Source organism: Bufo bufo, chromosome 1 (assembly GCF_905171765.1).
Source record: "Bufo bufo chromosome 1, aBufBuf1.1, whole genome shotgun sequence".
In the NCBI taxonomy this organism is placed as follows: Eukaryota; Metazoa; Chordata; class Amphibia; order Anura; family Bufonidae; genus Bufo; species Bufo bufo.
In genome coordinates, this window is record NC_053389.1 from 648,687,341 (window position 1) to 648,702,522 (window position 15,182).

Consider the following 15,182-nt stretch of genomic DNA (forward strand, 5'->3'; position numbering starts at 1 on the left):
TCGCTCATGTGTGCCAGGCTGCCCAGAGGTAAGGACATGCTGTCCTCTGTGCGAGGCGTATCGTCATCGTCCTGCGTTTCCCCCCAGCCACGCACCAGTGATGGGCCCGAGCTGTGTTGGGTGCCACCCCGCTGTGAACATGCTTCATCCTCATCCTCCTCCACCTCCTCCTCATCCTCGTCCTCCTCATCCTCCAGTAGTGGGCCCTGTCTGGCCACATTTGTACCTGGCCTCTGCTGTTGCAAAAAACCTCCCTCTGAGTCACTTCTAAGAGACTGGCCTGAAAGTTCTAAAATTGACCCCTCTTCCTCATCCTCCTCCTCCTGGGCCACCTCCTCTTCCATCATCGCCCTAAGTGTTTTCTCAAGGAGACATAGAAGTGGTATTGTAACGCAGATAACAGCGTCATCGTCACTGGCCATGTTGGTGGAGTACTCGAAACAGCGCAACAGGGCACACAGGTCTCGCATGGAGGCCCAGTCATTGGTGGTGAAGTGGTGCGGTTCCGCAGTGCGATTGACCCGTGCGTGCTGCAGCTGAAACTCCACTATGGCCTGCTGCTGCTCGCACAGTCTGTCCAGCATGTGCAAGGTGGAGTTCCACCTGGTGGGCACGTCGCATATGAGGCGGTGAGCGGGAAGGCCGAAGTTACACTGTAGCGCAGACAGGCGAGCAGCGGCAGGATGTGAACGCCGGAAGCGCGCACAGACGGCCCGCACTTTATGCAGCAGCTCTGACAGGTCGGGGTAGTTGTGAATGAACTTCTGCACCACCAAATTCAGCACATGCGCCAGGCAAGGGATGTGCGTCAAACCGGCTAGTCCCAGAGCTGCAACGAGATTTCGCCTATTATCGCACACCACCAGGCCAGGCTTGAGGCTCACCGGCAGCAACCACTCATCGGTCTGTTGCTCTATACCTCGCCACAACTCCTGTGCGGTGTGGGGCCTGTCCCCCAAACATATGAGTTTCAGAATGGCCTGCTGACGTTTACCCCGGGCTGTGCTGAAGTTGGTGGTGAAGGTGTGTGGCTGACTGGATGAGCAGGTGGAAGAAGAGGAGGAGGAAGCTGAGTAGGAGGAGGAGACAGGAGGCAAAGAATGTTGCCCTGCGATTCTTGGCGGCGGAAGGACGTGCGCCAAACAGCTCTTCTCCTGGGGCCCAGCCGCCACTACATTTACCCAGTGTGCAGTTAGGGAGATATAGCGTCCCTGGCCGTGCTTACTGGTCCACGTATCTGTGGTTAGATGGACCTTGCCACAGATGGCGTTGCGCAGTGCACACTTGATTTTATCGGATACTTGGTTGTGCAGGGAAGGCACGGCTCTCTTGGAGAAGTAGTGGCGGCGGCTGGGAACAACATACTGTGGGACAGCAAGCGACATGAGCTGTTTGAAGCTGTCTGTGTCCACCGGCCTGAATGACAGCATTTCATAGGCCAGTAGTTTAGAAATGCTGGCATTCAGGGCCAGGGATCGAGGGTGGCTAGGTGGGAATTTACGCTTTCTCTCAAATGTTTGTGAGATGGAGAGCTGAATGCTGCCGTGTGACATGGTGGAGATGCTTGGTGACGGAGGTGGTGGTGTTGTTGGTGGTACATCCTCTGATTGCTGGGCGGCAGGTGCCAACGTTCCTCCAGAGGCGGAGGAAGAGGCCGAGGCGGCAGGAGCAGAAGAGGTAGCAGGGGGAGCCTGAGTGAGTTCCTTGTTTTTAAGGTGTTTACTCCACTGCAGTTCATGCTTTGCATGCAGGTGCCTGGTCATGCAGGTTGTGCTAAGGTTCAGAACGTTAATGCCTCGCTTCAGGCTCTGATGGCACAGCGTGCAAACCACTCAGGTCTTGTCGTCTGCACATTGTTTGAAGAACTTCCACGCCAGGGAACTCCTTGAAGCTGCCTTTGGGGTGCTGGGTCCCAGATGGTGGTGGCCAATAGCAGACGGACTCTCTTGGCGGCGGGTGTTCTGCTTTTGCCCACTGCTCCCTCTTTTGCTACGCTGTTGGCTCGGTCTCACCACTGCCTCTTCCTCCGAATTCTGAAGGTCAGTGGCACGACCTTCATTCCATGTGGGGTCTAGGACCTCATCGTTCCCTGCATCGTCTTCCACCCAGTCTTCCTCCCTGACCTCCTGTTCAGTCTGCACACTGCAGAAAAACGCAGCAGTTGGCACCTGTGTTTCGTCACCATCAGAGACGTGCTGAGGTTGTATTCCCATGTCCTCATCATTAGGAAACATAAGTGGTTGTGCGTTAGTGCATTCTATCTCTTCCACCCCTGGGGAAGGGCTAGGTGGATGCCCTTGGGAAACCCTGCCAGCAGAGTCTTCAAACAGCATAAGAGACTGCTGCATAACTTGAGGCTCAGACAGTTTCCCTGATATGCATGGGGGTGATGTGACAGACTGATGGGCTTGGTTTTCATGCGCCATCTGTGCGCTTTCTGCAGAAGACTGGGTGGGAGATAATGTGAAAATGCTGGATCCACTGTCGGCCACCCAATTGACTAATGCCTGTACCTGCTCAGGCCTTACCATCCTTAGAACGGCATTGGGCCCCACCAAATATCGCTGTAAATTCTTCTGGCTACTGGGACCTGAGGTAGTTGGTTCACTAGGACGTGTGGCTGTGGCAGAATTGCCACGTCCTCTCCCAGCACCAGAGGGTCCACTAACACCACCACGACCATGTCCGCGTCCCTTACTAGATGTTTTCCTCATTGTTACCGTTCACCACAATAAGAAAAAAAATATTTGGCCCAATGTATTGAATTCAAATTCAGGCCTTTTTTTACATGCACCTAACACTATCTGGCTATCTATTTAGGTACCGTATTACACTAATACAGGCATAACAGTAATGACAGATTTAGCTGAATATAAATTTTAGGCCTATTATTTAGGCGCTGGGTGACAGGTACACGTTTACGGACAGAATTAGACTTGGAAATGCACGGTAGCGTGTGAAGTTATTGAGAATGACCCTATCCGCACCTTTAATCTAATATACCCTTTTATGGATTGATTTAAAGTAGTCCTGATTCAGCAGAAACCACTGATTTAGAGAATTGCTAAGTTGGGAATTGTATTTCAACCCAGAAGAAAAAAAAACTGCTTTGGCGGACACTAAATGAATTGACCAGCCTCAGCAATAAACACAGATTTAGCTGAATATAAATTTTAGGCCTATTATTTAGGCGTTGGGTGACAGGTATACATTTACAGACAGAATTAAACTTGGAAATGCACGGTAGCGTGTGAAGTTATTGAGGATGACACTATCCGCACCTTAAGGCTGCATTCACACGTCAGTATTTTTCTATAATCCGATTTTCTGTCCGTTTTTTGCGGATCCGTTGTTCCTGAAAATGTTTCCGTATGTCATCCGTTTTTTGCGGATCCGCAAAAAACGGAATGATGTCTAAATTTAAGAAGCAAATAAAGTTGTTTGGATTTCTTTGAAAAAAAGTGAAAAGAAGTGAATAAAAAGACAAGATATGATTACCTCAGGTGCCATTTTCTTTGGTTCATCGTGAGGTAAAGAGCTCTGTGTGGAAATTTTGCTGTATAGCCATTTTTCCGTGCATACTCTCCTGCGATAACATGCCGAAGGATATTTGTGGAGTTCTGTTCCATTGGGTCCTATTTCGCTTATTTGGACAACAACCAGCAATGTTGGAAGAAGAACCGGAGAGGAGGAGGAGGAGACACTGGATTCATCCCATTGTTGCGCAGAGAATTCAGAAGGGACAATTTCATACACTTTATAATGATCTGCGTCAAGACCCCTTCAAGTTTCACAATTTTTGCCGTATGTCCATGGAGTCATTTGATCACCTTTTGTCGTCTCTCCACCCTGACCTTAACTTCATGGACACTAGCATGCGGCGCAGCATCTCTGCCGAACAAAGGCTTATTGTCACGTTGAGGTAAGTTTTTATCGGTAATGTGAATATTTTGTGTATTTTAATTGAACTAAACTAATTTTTTTTTTCCCCACAGATTCCTTGCAACTGGAAATTCGTTTGCATCGCTGCACTTTGAATTTTTGCTAGGGATCTCAACTATCTCTGGGATTGTCTGCCATACGTGTAAAGTCATATGGCAGCGACTCAGAGATGCGGTGATGCCCACCCCCAAGGCGGAAGATTGGCTTCGTATTGCCGAGGGTTTTTTCCAATCCGCGCAGTTTCCAAACTGCATTGGGGCACTGGACGGAAAGCACATCCGTGTGAAGAAACCGCCTCACTCAGGGTCCCGGTTCTTCAATTACAAACAATATTTTTCTGTAGTGCTGATGGCCTTGGTTGACAGTAACTACAAGTTTGTAATTGTGGATATCGGGGCCTACGGGAGCACTTCGGACAGCCGCATCTTTAGTGTTTCCAGAATGGGTGAACGGCTTCGTGAAAACCAGCTTGCCCTGCCAGAGCCAAGAAGACTACCCGGATCTGCAGGTCCGCCGGCTCCATTTGTGATCGTGGCAGACGAAGGATTCGCATTGTCACATCACCTGATGCGGCCCTTCCCTAGACGCGATCTGGATGACAGGAAGCGCATCTTCAATTATCGATTGACTCGCGCCCGTCGGTATGTTGAGTGCGCTTTTGGAATACTGTCCAGTAAGTGGAGAGTATTCATGTCATCCATACAAATGAATCCGGACAATGCCACCCTGGTGATACAGGCTTGTGTACTGCTGCACAACTTCACCAGGATACATGATGCCTCCGCTGATGCTGATTTTGGTCAAAATGTGCCATCTTCAGTCAATTTTGATCTCAGTCGGACTGGAAGACCGGGAACGGCTGGGCTAGCTGTTCGGGATTTCTATGCCGACTTTTTCAGCAGTCCAGAGGGGGCATTACCGTGGCAATTGGAAGCCATCCGTGGAAGTCGTTGATTTCAGCTTGAATCTGGTTTACAAATTACTTTCCAAATTTTCAATTTATTAGTTTAGTTAGATCCCCTGTTGTTAGTTTAGTTTAGGGACTCGCAAGATAAAGAGGACCCTTGACGTGGGCTTGCGAGCTGAGGTATTTAATATTTTACAAATGACTATCATTTTCTCAAAATTAGGTGATAGTGTTATAATTTTTGGTGTTTTTTTTTTGCTATTAAATACCTTCAAATACCTCAAAATAACATTATTCAAAAAATGATCAAAATGTAATTTAGAATTGTGTTTTTGAAACCCCATTTTCTTTATTTTTGCAACCAATAAAAATGTTAAAAAAATGTGTTTGCAGTTAATTTTTAGAACTATATGTTATTAACGTTAATTCTATAAATAAAAATTAATAGACATATTTAAATGAAAAATGTCATTTATTTTGGCAAACAAATTTTTAGGAAAGGAAAAAATTAAAGGTCAAAAAGATCCCTTGTAAAAGGGCCAGGGTTTGAACTTGGGAGACGAGTTGCCTGAGAAGACCTGGGGTGTCCAGCCTCGAATTGAAAACTCGACAGGGATGAGCTGTCTCCGTGATGGAATCGAGATGGGGGTGGATTATGTGAAAAAGTTGGAGCAAATGGCCTCCAATTAAGCATTACATCTCGGTCACGCTCTAAATTGTGCACCGTTTCGATTGGTTCTTGTGGACCTGCAAATAGGTTCCATCAACAGTGCCACAGCAGATAGACACCGAGCTTTTCGTTCCTCGGGTATTTTTTTTAGTAAGGGCACAAGACTTTTAACCATCGTTTCATCCGCACTCTCACCACGATTCTGGTTTAAATAGTCCATAACCCTTGCTTCAACAATGGCTCGAGTATCTAAACCAGAATCGTGGGGAGGGGGACCCCTACGTCTACCCGAGGAACGAGGCTGGGTGCTTATCTGCTGTGGCACTGTTTGAATTTCCGGGACATCCTCCACGACTGTTTCTATTGGGGGAGTTTCATCCGTGGATGGAGGGGCAGATGGGTTTTCTTGTGAAGCTGGCCCAGATGGTGCTTGGTCAACCTCCGGAGCACTGCTGAGGTTATCAACGGTCCTGTAAAATATTTTCAGAAGTATTATTAAAAAGTTAATTAATCTAGAAAAACAAAAAAGTTTAAATGATTATTATTTGACAGACATGCAGATCTGGGAAACGTCAAGCAATTTCCGACCTACATTTCCCATCATTTCCGAACAGCATACAGAAATCCTCTTAATAGGAGCATTGTGGGAGTTGCTAGTTGCCAACAGTTTTATGCATGACGCAGGGTCACTATCCAAGCTATTGGATATGAAAAAACCATAGGCCCACTGCTGACGAGAATAACTGATTCTGTCTGGATAGATTGACTATCTAGTTCAACTAAACCCACAGGATTCCTCACTCAATGAGTGTTGTCCAACTAAAACTCCCACGTTGGCCTACTGTAAGCTGATAGCTGTATGCTGTTTGGGCATGCTGGTAGTTGTAGTTTGGCAACAGCGGGAGGGCGGCAGGTTGAGCATGCCTGGTATTTTGTAACATAGAGGCTTTCTCATGGTGATGTGGACGTTTCAAGATAAAAAATACCTTTGGATAGGTGAAAATTCTGATCAAATGGTATATTAATAGGGACTCCTGACTTTACAATGGAAGGCAATGGGAAATGGATCCGGTTACAATTGCACCATATTGTGTAACAGCAAAAGGATCCGTTCACATTTACTTACATTGTACCTCAGGACGGATCCCTTTGGTTCGCCACCTCCTGGAGCACACCTAAATTCGTCATACATCATTTAGGCCTCTTTCACACTTGCGTTGTCCGGATCCGGCGTGTACTCCACTTGCCGGAATTACACTCCGGATCCGGAAAAACGCAAGTGTACTCAAAGCATTTGAAGATGGAACCTTACAGTCCGTGCGGCTCCCGGTGCGCTCCAGAATGACGTCAGGGCGCCCCATGCGCATGGATGACGTGATCCATGTTATCACATGATCCATGCGCTTGGGGCGCCCTGACGTCACTCTGGAGCGCCCGGGGAGACGCACGGACGGTAAGTACACTGCTCCCCCGCTCCCCGCTACACTTTACCATGGCTGCCAGGACTTTAGCCTCCCGGCAGCCATGGTAACCACTTTGAAAAAGCTAAAGGTCGGATGCGGCAATGCGCCGAAATGACGTTTAGCTTAAGGCCGGATACGGATCAATGCCTTTCAATGGGCATTAATTCTGGATCCGGCCTTGCGGCAAGTGTTCCGGTTTTTTGGCCGGAGCAAAAAGCGCAGCATGTTTAGGAAAAGAGGCATGATGCCGGTCAAATTTAGGCATTTAAAATGGATCCATATCCAATCAGAATGCATTGGTCCTTATCTGGTCATTTTTGGGCCGCTTGCGAGAGCCTGAAAACTGAATTCACAGGTCGACCCAGAAACGCCAGTCTGACAAGAACCAAACTATACTCATCAAGATGACATTGAAATATAATATTATTAAAACATTACTTACGGTCTTGTTTCCATTATAGGCCGTAGAAATTGCAAATTTTCTGTATATAGGTAAGGCTTTTTTGCCAAAGACCCATCCCCACTTTTATGCCGCAGGTTCAATTCCCTCTTAAACTGGTCACGGCAAGAGTACCAGCGATTTTTTATTTTGCTGACTAGGATAAAAAAAGAAAAAAGAATAAACTGACATATATTTTAAAATTGCAATCATAAAAAAACCCCACATATCTGAGATTTACACACTATCCAAACACTAATCTACTCAATTTAAAGTTTTAGCTGTAAGGCTGGCATGCAGTACCTCAGGCCCTCATGCTGTTTCCAAACTACAACTCCCATCATTTCTGCATAGGCTACAGCTATCAGCCTATAGCATGGCATGTTAGGTGTTGTAGATTGTCCGAAGCAGGATGGCCACAGCTTGAGCAGCCATGCTATAAGGAGTTAACATGTATGCAAGGCCCAAAAAAAAAAGTAGCCATATGCAGCTGTATTAATAATGCCTTGCTCTGCCTAGGTTTGCAAAGCAAAAATCTGGGACTGGGGGTTCAAATGTTTGCAAACCAGCTCCAAAAGCATGCATATGCAGATGTATATGAATGCCTTGCTATGCACAGGTTTGCAAAGTAAAAATCTTAGACGGTGGGGTTCAAATGTTTGCAAACCAGCTCCAAAAGCATGCATATGCAGATGTATATGAATGCCTTGCTATGCACAGGTTTGCAAAGTAAAAATCTTAGACGGTGGGGTTCAAATGTTTGCAAACCAGCTCCAAAGTAAAAATCTTTGACCTAAGGATTTTTCAAGTTTGCCAAGCAAAAAAAACTGGATAGTTATTCTATATGGAATGCATGGTCAGCCTGCTGCTCTCCAAATGCTGAAAAACTACTACTCTAGACAGCACGGCATAGGAGGAGTAGTAGTTAGGAGAGCCATAGTTTACACCTTCCTGAGTACATGCATTTCATACAAGAAATCTGACCAGACATATAAACATATATAAATTACTCACTGATGATTTGACGCTTCTTGGCATCTGCTTTCGCAAATTCTGCCCCATTAAGTTCTGTGGCAATTTCCTCCCAGGACCTATCTTTCTGCACGCGGTCATGGTATGCCTCCAGTCGTGTATCCCATAGATTGGGACGCTCTTCAATCAAAGTGATCAAACGTTCAACATCGTACAGTGGCATCTTGACAACTTGCCAACTTCTCCAGTCTGATTACCACAAATCTGGATCCAGCTCTGCCAAGCCCTTCCCCTTTGTTTTCTGTGGGCAGGATTTAATTTCCAGGAACGGATTCCGTTTAAAACGGATGACATACGGAATGACATCCGAATGTCATCCGTTTTTTGCGGATCCATTGACTTTGTATTGTACCAGGATCCGATTTTTCAGGACAAGAATAGGACATGTTTTATATTTAAACGGACATGCGGAACGGAACAACGGAAACGGACAGCACACATTGTGATGTCCGATTTTTTCCAGGACCCATTGAAAATGAATGGGTCCAGATCTGGTCCTGATCTGTTCCTGGAAAAACGGAACAGATCAGGAAAGAAAAAACGGACGTGTGAATGGACCCTTAATCTAATATACCCTTTTATGGATCGATTTAAACTTGGCCTGATAAAGCAGAAAAAAATTATTTAGGGAATTGCTAAGTTGGGAATTGTATTCAACCCAGAACAAAAACTGTGCTTTGGCGGACACTAAATGAATTGACCAGCCTCAGCAATAAACACAGATTTACCTGAATATAAATTTTAGGCCTATTATTTAGGCGCTGGGTGACAGGTATACGTTTACGGACAGAATTAAACTTGGAAATGCACGGTAGCGTGTGAAGTTATTGAGGATGACACTATCCGCACCTTAAATCTAATATACCCTTTTATGGATAGATTTAACCTTGGCCTGATAGTAATTCCCTAAATTTGTGGTTTCTGCTCTAATTTGGGAATTGCATTTCAACCCAGAACAAAAACTGTGCTTTGGCGGACACTAAATGAATTGACCAGCCTCAGCAAAAAACACAGATTTAGCTGAATATAAATTTTAGGTCTATTATTTAGGCGCTGGTTTACAGGTATACGTTTACGGACAGAATTAAACTTGGAAATGCACGGTAGCGTGTGAAGTTATTGAGGATGACACTATCCGCACCTTAAATCTAATATACCCTTTTATGGATCGATTTAAACTTGGCCTGATACAGCAGAAAAAAATTATTTAGGGAATTGCTAAGTTGGGAATTGTATTCAACCCAGAACAAAAACTGTGCTTTGGCGGACACTAAATGAATTGACCAGCCTCAGCAATAAACACAGATTTAGCTGAATATAAATTTTAGGCCTATTATTTAGGCGCTGGGTGACAGGTATACGTTTACGGACAGAATTAAACTTGGAAATGCACGGTAGCGTGTGAAGTTATTGAGGATGACACTATCCGCACCTTAAATCTAATATACCCTTTTATGGATCGATTTAAACTTGGCCTGATACAGCAGAAAAAAAATATTTAGGGAATTGCTAAGTTGGGAATTGTATTCAACCCAGAACAAAAACTGTGCTTTGGCGGAAACTAAATGAATTGACCAGCCTCATCAATATACACAGATTTAGCTGAACATAAATTTTAGGCCTATTATTTAGGCGCTGGGTGACAGGTATACGTTTACGGACAGAATTAAACTTGGAAATGCACGGTAGCATGTGAAGTTATTGAGGATGACACTATCCGCACCTTCATCTAATATACCCTTTTTTGGATAGATTTAACCTTGGCCTGATAGTAATTCCCTAAATTTGTGGTTTCTGCTCTAAGTTGGGAATTGTATTTCAACCCAGAACAAAAACTGTGCTTTGGCAGACACTAAATAGATTGACCAGCCTCAGCAATAAACACAGATTTAGCTGAATATAAATTTTAGGCCTATTATTTAGGCGCTGGGTGACAGGTATATGTTTACGGACAGAATTAGACTTGGAAATGCACGGTAGCGTGTGAAGTTATTGAGAATGACCCTATCCGCACCTTCAATCTAATATACCCTTTTATGGATAGATTTAAGTAGGCCTGATACAGCAGAAACCACTGATTTAGAGAATTGCTAAGTTGGGAATTGTATTTCAACCCAGAAGAAAAACTGTGCTTTGGCGGACACTAAATGAATTGACCAGCCTCAGCAATAAACACAGATTTAGCTGAATATAAATTTTAGGCCTATTATTTAGGCGCTGGGTGACAGGTATACGTTTACGGACAGAATTAAACTTGGAAATGCACGGTAGCGTGTGAAGTTATTGAGGATGACACTATCCGCACCTTAAATCTAATATACCCTTTTATGGATCGATTTAAACTTGGCCTGATACAGCAGAAAAAAATTATTTAGGGAATTGCTAAGTTGGGAATTGTATTCAACCCAGAAGAAAAACGGTGCTTTGGTGGACACTAAATGAATTGACCAGCCTCAGCAATAAACACAGATTTAGCTGAATATAAATTTTAGGCCTATTATTTAGGCGCTGGGTGACAGGTATACGTTTACAGACAGAATTAAACTTGGAAATGCACGGTAGCGTGTGAAGTTATTGAGGATGACACTATCCGCACCTTAAATCTAATATACCCTTTTATGGATCGATTTAAACTTGGCCTGATACAGCAGAAAAAAATTATTTAGGGAATTGCTAAGTTGGGAATTGTATTCAACCCAGAACAAAAACTGTGCTTCGGCAGACAGCAGACAGTATTACAATTGGCTAGCCACAGCTGAAACACCAGATTTAGGGTACTGCTATTTTGGCAATTGTATTTTACCCCTCAATAAAATAGCAAGCACAGCCAAGCCCCTAGCAAAAAAATAACCACACTATTGATGGTTAAATGGACTTGGTGGCAACTTGTGCTGGCGCACCACAAGACACAAAATGGCCGCCGATCACCCAAGAAAAAAGTGACATAAAAACGCTCTGGGCAGCCTAAAAACAGTGAGCAATTAAATAGCAGCAGTTCAATGATCCACAGCTGTAGATCGATCACTGAATTAAGTGTTTTTGCAGAGTTAATCACTGTCTAATATGGCCCTAACAGCAGCTGCAACCTCTCCCTACACTGATCAGAGCAGAGTGACTCCAGCTTAAATAGAGGCTGGGTCACATGCTTCACTGGCCAATCACAGCCATGCCAATAGTAGGCATGGCTGTGATGGCCTCTTGGGGCAAGTAGTATGACGCTTGTTGATTGGCTGCTTTGCAGCCTTTCAAAAAGCGCCAATAAAGCGCCGAACACCGAACCCGAACCCGGACTTTTACGAAAATGTTCGGGTTCGAGTCCGTGTCACGGACACCCCAAAAATCGGTACGAACCCGCACTATACAGTTCGGGTTCGCTCATCCCTAGTCAGGATGTAATGGATTTTGTGTCTTCCTGTTCTACTTGTGCGCGCGCGAAAGTCTCTCATACACGTCCTGCAGGGTCTTTATTGCCACTTGTCATTCCCAATAGGCCATGGACACATCTGTCAATGGATTTTATCACTGACTTACCTTTGTCTGCAGGTAAAACAGTTATCTTGGTAGTAGTGGACAGGTTTAGCAAAATTGTACACTTCATTGCGTTACCCGCACTACCTAATGCTAAGACTCTTGCTCAGGTATTCATCAGTGAAATCGTGAAGCTTCACGGTGTCCCTTCCGATGTTGTTTCGGATCGGGGAACCCAGTTTATTTCTAAATTTTGGAAAGCTTTTTGTTCCCGTTTGGGGGTACACTTGTCCTTTTCCTCAGCTTTCCATCCTCAGTCGAATGGACAGACTGAGCGTACCAACCAAAACCTTGAGACATATCTAAGATGTTTTGTGTCTGAAAACCAAGAGGTGTGGTCATCATATTTACCGTTAGCCGAGTTTGCCATAAATAATCGCCGTCAGGAATCTACTGGCAAGTCACCATTTCTTGGTGCATATGGTTTTCATCCCCAATTCTGTACTTTCAAAGAGGGGGGGTCTTCTGGGGTTCCTGAAGAGGAACGGTTTTCGTCATCTCTTTCTTCTGTATGGCAGAAAGTGCAAGCTAATTTGAAAAATATGGGAGGTAAATATAAATGCATGGCTGATAAGAGACGGTCGCCAGGTCCGGACCTAGGAGTGAATGACTATGTGTGGTTGTCTACTAGGAATATTAAATTAAAGGTTCCCTCTTGGAAACTGGGTCCTAGGTTCATTGGCCCTTACAAAATAGTAGCCATCATTAACCCCGTGACTTTTCGCCTGGAGCTACCTCAGACTTTTAAAATCCATAACGTCTTCCATAAGTCGTTACTCAAGAAGTATGTTCCACCTCTAGAACCGTCACCGCTGCCACCTCCTCCTGTTGTTGTGTATGGTAATCTAGAGTTTCAAATATCCAAAATTGTTGATTCTCGTCGGGTCCGCCGCTCTCTTCAATATCTGGTGCATTGGAGGGGTTACGGTCCCGAGGAAAGAATGTGGGTTCCAGCGTCTGAGGTAAACGCCGACAGGTTAGTTCGGGCTTTTCATGCCTCTCATCCTGAGAGACCTAGTCCTGAGTGTCCGGAGGCCCCTCGTAGAGAGGGGGGTACTGTCACAAGGGTGTCAAGAGCCACGCCTGACTCCGTTATACCCGGGGTCAGGAAGTCGCAGCGGGTGGCTGCGCACTCTATGTCTAAAGAAGGTGCTGTTTATTAATGGTAGCTTTCTGGGTTTGCCTTGCAATCCTTTTTGGCTCACTCAGGGATCCGTAGCTTCTCCTCCTCAGCTGTTTCTTGTCCAGCAATCCCAACCTCCTTATATTCCCATCTCTCACTTCTCTGGTTGCCAGATATAGAGCTTCCTGCCTGGACTTCTATACTGACCCACTGGAGCTGTGTAGATGTGTTCCCTGGTTGTTGTTCCCGAACGTTACCCTCCGGATCCGTGTTGGGCCTTCGTGGTCTGCTGTTGTCGCCCACCTGGGATTATATGTTTGTCTGTCCTCTCCTTGGTGTTTTCCTCTTAGTGTCAGTGGTGCGGACTAGTGATCCCACCGCCCCGTTCACTACATAGGGCTCATCTTAGGGAAATCCAGGGTTTAGGCACGTGATCGGCGTACGGGTGAGGAACCCGTCTAGGGACGTCAGGGCAGTCAGGTGCCAGCCGCAAGGTGAGTCAGGGGTCACCATCTTTCCCTCTCCCTTGGACAGGGCCTTCCCATTTCCCTCCCTTTGCGTGACGCCGGTCATTACAACGTCTTATCCCAGATGTGCAGTATATTAGAGGGTTTTTTCACCCCAGTAACCAAAAAGATGTATTTCTGGCCTAAATGTGACAGTCACTTATGCACGTCTTATCCCAGAATTGCAGTATATTTGAGGGTTTTTTCACCCCAGTAACCAAAAAGCCAAATTTCTGGCCTAAATGTGACAGTCACTTATGCTTGTCTAATCCTAGATTTGCAGTATATTAGAGGGTTTTTTCACCCCAGTAACCAAAAATCCGTATTCAGTAACAGACAGGATCTGTTTTGTGTGTGTTATTGTTCTGACGAATCAGAGGAAGGGCAAAATAATCAGTGACGTCAACACAAACTTACTGCTGACACCCTCTCCACTCTGTCGGTGGGTTCTACTTGTATAAGCACTTAATAGAACAGGTTCTGTAGACATCTATGTGGAATCAGCTGACGACGGTGTAAAAGGAGTGTGCTGCTTGGCACTAACATCGACCTGTAAGTGAGTTCATACTTGAGTTATTCGGTCAGTTTTGGCCCCTTGACTTCCCAAATAAGTGAAGTGTGCAGTGATTCTTAGGCCTCTTTCACATGGGCATCGCATGTGAGGGCCGGATAGGTTGCGGGTGAGTCGCGGGAAAATCGTTCTGGGTGAGTTTTGTATGCGATTGCGTTGCATTCTTCAGTTTTTTCCGTGCGAGTGCAATGCATTTTGCAGGCACGTGAGAAAAAACTGAATGCGGTACCCAGACCCAAACCTGGACTTCTTCACTGAAGTTCAGGTTTGGGTTAGGTATTCTGTAATTTTTTATATTTTCCCTTATAACATGGTTATAAGGGAAAATAATAGCATTCGTAATACAGAATCCTAAGTAAATTAGGGATGGACCATGTGATGGACCATGTGATGAGCGGAGTGACGTCACCAAAGGTCCTTTTCTCCCAGGTCCTCAAAGAAGAAGAAAGAAAACAAGCCGGGCTGCGCGAACAAGTGGATGAGGTGAGTTTAATTTTAGTCGTTTTTTTTAACCCCTCCATCCCTAATTTTCTTAGCATTCTGTATTTAGAATGTTATTATTTTCCCCTATAACCATGTTATAAGGGAAATTAATACAGATCGGGTCCCCATCCCGATCGTCACCTAGCAACCATGCGTGAAAATTGCACCGCATCTGCACTTGCTTACGGATGCTTGTGATTTTCACGCAGCCCCATTCACTTTTATGGGGCCTGCTTTGCGTGAAAAACGCACAATGTAGAACTTGCTGCGATTTTCACGAAACGCACAAGTGAAAATCACGGCTCATGTGCACAGCCCCATTGAAGTGAATGGGTCCCGATTCAGTGCGGGTGCAATGTGTTTCCCTCACTCATTGCACCCGCGCGGAATTCTCGCCTGTGTGAAAGGGACCTAAGAGCGACGCCTGTCATCTGCAAGTCATACCGACTCATAGTATTATTTCACAATCACTACCAAAGCAAAGAAGACTCCTATGCATGTTATTGCAAGGCACAGTG